This window comes from Prosopis cineraria, unplaced genomic scaffold (assembly GCF_029017545.1).
Source record: "Prosopis cineraria cultivar Desert tree isolate PC_DT_omini unplaced genomic scaffold, ASM2901754v1 PC380, whole genome shotgun sequence".
NCBI classification, from domain to species: domain Eukaryota; kingdom Viridiplantae; phylum Streptophyta; class Magnoliopsida; order Fabales; family Fabaceae; genus Prosopis; species Prosopis cineraria.
The window spans coordinates 14,110-22,129 of record NW_026555707.1 but is presented as its reverse complement, the minus strand read 5'-3'; the positions used below and the strand labels follow the sequence as shown (position 1 = coordinate 22,129).

The 8,020-nt window shown below is 37.4% G+C and overlaps 1 long non-coding RNA gene across 5 annotated transcripts; it reads left to right on the top strand.

Moving 5' to 3' along the window:
- The first annotated feature begins 1,017 nt into the window (after positions 1-1,017).
- LOC129296672 (uncharacterized) lies at positions 1,018-7,782 on the top strand. Of its 5 annotated transcripts, XR_008589868.1 has the most exons (4): positions 2,815-6,029; positions 6,447-6,536; positions 6,666-6,827; positions 7,411-7,782. It is a non-coding gene; the product is annotated as an uncharacterized LOC129296672 (long non-coding RNA). The 5 variants fall into 5 exon arrangements; XR_008589869.1 differs by having other exon boundaries at positions 1,039-6,029; positions 6,427-6,827; XR_008589866.1 differs by having other exon boundaries at positions 1,042-6,029; positions 6,447-6,827.
- The last annotated feature ends 238 nt before the right edge of the window (positions 7,783-8,020 follow it).

The following is an 8,020-nucleotide window of genomic DNA, read 5'->3' as shown; positions in this document are numbered from 1 at the left end:
ATTTCATTCTTTTGCAAATAAGGTTATCGGTAAGGCCTGATATTTAGTGGCTGCTCCCCTAGCTTAATTATGATAGCGTGGTTTTGTGCTCGCGGTGGAGGTAGGCCTTCCAAAACCTTGCAGACTGTAGGAAATTTTTCTAGCAAATTCTGAATTTTTAGGCTCAAGATTGTTGTATCTTCAGTGTTGCTAGTAATCCCTTTATATTCAATCAAAAACCCTTCTCCTTTCTTACCTACTGAACGAATTAGAGATCTGAATGTAGTTTGGGCCCGAGTAAGGGAGGGGTCCCCTTGCAAGCATACTCTCTTATCCTTGTTGCCAATTTTCATTGTTAATTGGTTCCAATTAACCTTAACATCTCCTAAGGATTTCAGCCATTCCATTCCAAGCACTGCATCAACTCCACTCAGCTTAAAAGGGTAGAAAGTTTGGACTATATTAAGATTCTGAACACTTAAACATAGATCCTTACAACGCCTCTTCCCTTTTATAGCATACCCATCCCTTACTATAATGGTGTATTCAGAGATTTCATCAGAGGGTAGACTTAACTTACTCTGCAAATCTTCAGCAATAAAGTTATGGGTGGCACCACTGTCAATGAGAATGATTATATGTGTCTCCAATCTTCCCCTTGACTTTCATGGTGTGGTTATCACCAAACCCAGCCATGGGATTAAGAGATAATTCCATTTGTGTATCGTCCTCAGTAGGTTCAGGATATCCACCATCAGTTTTGAGTGCTGTATTCCCTTCTTCGCCTTCTGTGTTGGCTCCTAACTCTATTATCAACACTTAAAGGTTCTTATTTTTATATTAATGGGTGGGGCTATATTTGTCGCCACATTTGAAACAAAGCCTAAGCTCTCTGCGTCTTGCAATTTCAGAATCAAGGAGTCGGCGAGAATTTCCTCCTCTCCTCGCTATGGTTCCAGAATTCGTGCTGCTCCTGGTCTTTGAAGGCTCTGTTCTAGCATCGTTTTTCTTTGCACTGTCCACTGGAGAAGACGCGACCACACTGGCATTCCTTCCTCCCTCAGTCACGTGAGTCATGCGTGGAAAATAAGTGACCTGGGTCAAATCGGGTTTGGATCCAAAATGGGTCCGCTAAACTCAGGTTCCTGTTGTGTCTTTGCAGTCATCCAGCATCCGATTTCTTTCTTCAATACATACTACCATTTCCATCAGTTCCCGCAGAGTCACAGCCTTCGTCACCTTCAGCTCAGCCTTAATCTGTCTTAAGTCCAGACCTGAATGCACCGATCAAACACTCCTTGGAAGCTTCCTTTAATGGTGCCGATAGTAGTTTAAATTCCTCTACAAATTCTAGCATAGACTTCTCTTAGCTGTAAATAGTCGCTCATACTCACCACCGGGTTGTGAAGAGTGGAATCGCTGCAGTAACTCCCTTTTAAATTCCGACCAGTTACTCAATGGTACTTGCGTATCAAGCCACTGGTACCAATTCACTGCTTTTCCCTCCAGACATACTATTGCTGCTTCGAGCTTCTCATGTTCAGCTATGAAGTTGACGTGAAAGTACTGTTCCACTCTGAAAAGCCACCCGAGAGGATCCTCGCCTGAGAATACAGGTAGTTCCAGTTTCCGAAACTTACCTCCTTCTGTCCCACCCCCTGTATTATTCTTAAAAGATTCTGCATGATGAGTGTCTTCTTGTTCTTCCTCACGTGGCCTTACCACCTTCTTTTCTAGTTGTGCCGGAGTATCACTAATAGTCTTCAAGGTTCCCTTGATGTCACTTACATCCCTATTCAATACCCAGACTGCCTCCTTTAACTCTTGTACTTCTCACTCAGAATATTGCACTTCATCCGCCATAACTTCTCTTAACTACCCAGAATTCGTACTGCTCTGATACCAATTAATAAGACCCAAACCAATATTTCCACATAAACAGCAACAAAGATAGTAATAACAATAAATGAAGGGAAAATGCTGAGGTTTTGATATTAATAAATTGAGAGAAACCGAATAAGAGTTACAAGTCTTCCTCTGATTCTGGCCAAAACCCTATCTCCCCTGAATGATCAAAAAAGTAATAACATTACAAGCTCAAACCTCACAAGAGGGTTCACTCCTTTTGGCATTCGAGAGGCCAGTCTCTCCTCTCCATTCTCTTACAAAAGATACCCCCTCAATACAAGCAAAAAGATAAAATATAACCACAGCATGGATGGCATGGCTTTCCCCTTAGCCCATACCTCCCAAAAGATCTTAATTATGGCAAAAGATCACATGCTACTCTTCCTTACGGCTAGAGACCGAAGGATAAACCTCTGGACCAGTCATTATTATTCTACTAGAATCATTCTTCCCCTTTGACTTCCTTTGATATGTCTTAGTAAAATGATGAGGGGCTCTATCAAAATACTATTTCCTTCCTTAACAATTTGTTCTTTACTTTGATCATCAAGTGCTTAAGTTTATCAACTCTCAGCGTCACTTAAATGCTAAACATGCTAAATGGGTTGAGTATATTCAGGGATTCACTTTCATAGTCAAGCATCATTCAAGAACAAAAAACAAAGTGGATGACGTTTTGAGCTGACGGATCAACTTGTTGCACACTATGAGCGTTAGTGTTGTTGGCTTTTAAAACCTAAAGGAAGACTATGCTTCATGCCTAAATTTTGGGATAATATATCAAGAAGTTAAAATTTGGTAACCGTTATGAGCATTTTGATTTCATCCTTAAAGACATTCATCTTTGTCATGGAAGCAAACTATGCATCCCACGTGCATCTATACGCGATTGCGATTTTCTTATATAGGAGTTATATGCTAGAGGTTTAGCCATTCATTTTGGTATTAATAAGACAATAGCATTAGTCGAAGAGAAGACAGGTTCTATTGGCCTTCACTCAAGTATGATGTGGCTCGCGTAGTGTCTCAATGTCAAACTTGTCAAACTTTTAAAGCTAGACAGTTGAATACCGGTTGGTTTACTCCTTTGCGAATCCTTGAGGCAACTTGGAAAGACTTAAGTATGGATTTTGTCTTGGTATTGCCTCGAACAGCTAAAGGTCATGACTCTATATGGTTGTTGTGGATAGATTTTCAAAAATAGCTCACTTTATTTCTTGTAGCAAAACTACAGATGCTTCACATTTGGTGAAGTTGTTCTTTAAGGAGATTGTGCACTTGCATAGGTTACTTGCTACTATCTTTTCTGATAGGGATGCTAAGTTTCTTAGTTACTTTTGGAAGATCCTCTGGAAACTTTTTGGTACCCAGTTAAAGTTCTCTTCTGCTTTCTACCCCCAAATTGATGGGCAAATTGAAGTTACTGGTCAAAGTCTGTGTAATTTGCTTTGGCATTTAATTGGAGATTTGGTTTTACTCACTGTTGAGTTTGCATATAATGATTCTGTAAATAGGTCCACAGGAATGAGATCCTTCCAAATTTGGTGAAGTTGTTCTTTAAGGAGATTGTGCACTTGCATAGGTTGCTTGCTACTATCTTTTCTGATAAGGATGCTAAGTTTCTTAGTTACTTTTGGAAGATCCTCTGGAAACTTTTTGGTACCCAGTTAAAGTTCTCTTTTGCTTTCTACCCCTAAATTGATGGGCAAACTGAAGTTACTGGTCAAAGTCTGGGTAATTTGCTTTGGCATTTAATTGGAGATTTGGTTTTACTCACTGTTGAGTTTGCATATAATAATTCTGTAAATAGGTCCACAGGAATGAGATCCTTCCAAATTGTTCAAGGTTTTAATTCTAAATAGCCTATTGACCTTATGCCAATCCCGTTGACATTTCGCATCTTTAAATTTGCCAAATCCTTTGCCAATCACCTTCATGAATTACGTGCTAACATTAAGCGTAAATTAGCAATGAGCAATGATCAATATAAATTATTTACCAATAGTCATCGCCGATTTTAAAGCTTTACTATAAGTGACTATGTTATGGCTCAAATTCGTCTAGAATGTTACCCTCAACATGCTTTTAAAAGGTTGCATGCTCGAGTTTCTAGACCTTTTCGCATTGCAAATCAATTAAACCCTAATGTTTATCTTTTAGAATTACCTCATGATATGGCCATAAGTTTAGTTTTTAATGTGGAGGATCTTATGCTTTACTAGGGAACTTTTGAGCCTCTCCCTTTGCTTTTTGATGATCTGCAAATACTTGGCCTCAACTGGTGCCAATTCTGTCATTGCTAGCTGTCTCACTATCAGTTGACAAAATTGAGACCATTATGGATGATCAAATGGTCTTTACCTCTAAGGGGCCCCTTCATCATTATTTGGTTCGTTAGAGAGATCGTTCGGATGAAGATGCCACTTGGATTTCAGAAGATGAATTCCAACAACTTAATCCTGCCCTATTGGAAGCCTATCAACTCTCTACCTCTTCAGAGGAGAGTTCTTTGAGGCAAGGGGGAATTGATAGAAAATGTGGCAAACATTACTTTAGAAGGAAATAGTTTATTAGTTTTTTATTGCTTTTCATTAGTTTATTAGTTTTGTTGCTTTTCATTTAACTTTTGTAAGTTTCCTTCTTGTGAAGGAAACCAGACAGCAAGTGGGTAGAGATTTCCTTGTTAGGAAGGAAATCTCACACTTATAAATAGGGTGACTCATGTAGTCAGAAGGAGATTTTCAATGAATGAATTCATTTGAGAAATTTTGAAAGCTCTCTCCCTCCAATCTGCGCTCTCTTCCTCTCAGTTCCTCCTCCCTCTTTGTTCTGTCCTTCCTTTTCTCTTCCCCTCTCTCTGTTCTTGTCTCCCTCTCCCATCTAAGTCTCTGTTTCTGTCCCTACTCTCATGTCCTTTCTGTCTGAGCTAGTTTGAGTGTGTGCGTGTGTGTTTTGCATCAGAGATGTTTTCCATGCTTAATGCTGGGTTTTGCCTCAATCACTACACTTATTCATGGATAGTAGATGGTTACTGCAAGAAAGACAATGAAGAGGCTGTTGTTACACTCCCAGATGAGTTTCTTAGAAAAGGTCTTTGCATTGATGTTTCATATTCAGGGCATTAATAAGAAGTTTATGTAAGTTAGAAAGGATACCATGTGCTCAGAAGTTATTTGATCTTATGGAAGGAAGGGGTATATCAGGCAATTCTTGCTTATGCGTATTGGAACAGGGAATGCAAAGGCTGCAAATATATTCGAAGAGATGACTAGGAGGAGGTTGATGATAACAATTAAAATCTATAAATCTTTTGGTAATCCTCTTGATAGTGAAAACAAAACTTCATGTTCATCCTGGAATTATGTGGTGGATAGGGGCCTTATTTCAAGAAATATCATGAATAAAGTAAAGAAGATGGAATTATGATGATTAACGGTTGTTCACTACAATTTTCTGTTATTTTTGAAGCTTTTGTGGTGGAAAATGAATTCCTGGCCATGATTGCATTTATAGCCTTTCTTTCTTCATAATATACCAGAATATAGCAGCTATTGGCTTTGAACAGTTTTAATTGTTTATTAACTAAGTATGAGGAAATATATTTATACACTAATGGATTAAATTTAATATGCTCTTTTGACATTAAATCATTCGGCATAACTACTTTTCTCTGTAACTTGGGATTCATAGCTAGCAGGTTTCTCAAAATTCTTCGACTCTAGATAGATCAAGAATATAAGTTATAGTTTGATGCTTCCTTGTGTTTTGGCCGCTGAATATTGTTGTCTGCTCTTTCATTCATTTGCATAAAAGAAGGAAAAATTACATATAAAACCCATGGAGGGGACTTATTTACCACATGTCCCACAAATTAAAAAAAAAAAAAAAACAGCCAAGTCTTTTGGGACCTAGTTTTAATTTGTTTTGGTTGGGAACTGCCCTCTAGAATTTGGACGAAAGAATGAATTTAACGATAAAATTTGAAGCTCGTCTCTCCTGAACCCATTCAACCATCAAGCCATAAACTCCCTCTTGTGTCTTTGAAGCTCTGGCACCATACTCGTGGAAGCTCCCATCTCCTGGTCAGTCGCAAGTCGCTCTCCTGGTCACTCATAAGTCGCTCCCATCTCCTGGTCTCTCAGGTTTTCTTTTATTTTAAACCCTCTGTCGTGCAACTTGTTGGCATGCATTGGTCTTTCAAGTTCTCTCTTTATTCTTCTTTGTGCTGTTCTATTCTGAGGATCCAGTCAATCAAGGCAGGCTCTGTTCTGTTTCTATTTCCCCATTTTGTTTCTGTTTTGATGAAATTTTCTATCATTTATATTCCAACGTATTCCCTTTTGGTCTTTCTGATGATGTAGCTGTTCAAATTTTTTAGGGATGTTTTCAACAGTTTTTTTCTTTCTTGTTTTATATGTAAGCGTTAACTCTTAGTTTTTATTCTTTTCGTTTGTGATTCTAAACAAGATTTAGTTTTTTTCCTCAAAATTTCTCGAGTCCTGGCTTGATAGTGATATTGCCTTTATTCCATAAAAAAAGTTTTATGTATTTTTGTTAAGCCTGAAGCAAATGACATATACGAATTGAGGAGGAAAAGATCCCCCAACTTTGCAACGAAAATGAAAATCCAAATGCAGCCTGGTAAAGTGGTACGCTACTGTGATGTTATTTTGCAGAATTATTCTCCCAATAATATGAATTGGCGTTTTAGTTTGTGCAGTATATGCCTGATCGTTTTCAGATTGGAAAGGTTATTAACCTTGAGCCTGTGAACATAGTTTTCGTAATGCGGAGCTGGAGAGGATTGTTGATCAGGATTTGTCACGTTTATACCCGGAGCATGGCGCTTATTTCCAAACACTAGGATGTCAAATCTTGTTAAGACGGATCTTATTACTCTGGTGTGTCAAGCACCTATGCAGAGTGTGAATATAGACAAGGTAAATTGCTTAGTGAGGCAATTTAGTCATTATATGTAAATTCAATTTCATTTTGAATATAATTCTTTGCAGCACCCTCTTCTCTTGATCTTATACAAGTAACAATGGTGCAGTAATACTAGTCATAAGAAATGGCATGTCATATGCTTTGATCATACTCATCAATTTCATGTTATAATATTAATGGAAAACATAAATACTGCAATGCTATGAGTAATTGCCTTTACTTGAGAATTATAGGATCATATATTCTCAACTTCCGTTATGTCTCTCATCCTGGAAGCCCGACGACTATTTTCTTATTAACTAGGTAGCTCCTATGAGTTTTAGGACATTGATTTGTTTTTGCTATAACAACACAGGATCATACTTTTTCCTTTCCTTGTATGATGAATCTGAGTTGACTTGCTTTGTTTCTGAGTTTATGCATGCCTTGATTGAGATTATTTTGTTTCTCGTCCTGTTTGTTATTTGTTATTTTGTTTGCTTGTGCTTCCCTTCTTTCATTATGTGATTGTTAGAGCTGAGCCTTTCTGCCAATAAAGGAGTGTTCCTTCATCCTTCCACTAATTTCCTTGTTCAGATTTGGAACTTTGGATGGGCGATGAATATTTTTCTGAGCGATATTGAAGAGTATGACTGCAAATTAAGGACAAGCTCAAGTAAATTCACGTGTTTTTACAAGTTATCTTCTGTACAAAACGTGATGTAGTTTGATCTGAACATATGATTTATGCAGGTGATTGACCTTGTTTCTGGCTTATGTTGTTATTAGTGTTCTGGATTTATGGTTTTCTACTTTTGTAAGTGTTTTGGATGTCTTTAGTTTTTTGTATTATTTTGAGACAAATTTAGAGATTGTAAGTTCACATCATTGTTTTTCGAGACTATTCTGGATATGGTCTTACATTATGATTTCTCAAAGTTTATGCAAGTCATTTCAGTCATATGGACATTACAATTCCACATCTTTAATTTCTTAATTTACATGTGAAACTTTATAATTTACAACTGAAATACCATCTTGAAGAACGATTGGTATTTATAACTTGTCGTCTCAAATTTACAATTCAAATTTTCTAATTTACAACCGTAATTTCGTTTTTTGACAACTCTCGTGTACAACTGCAATTACATAATTTATAAGTGAAATTTCTTAATTTACAAACGAAGTTTCCTAATTTACACCTGAA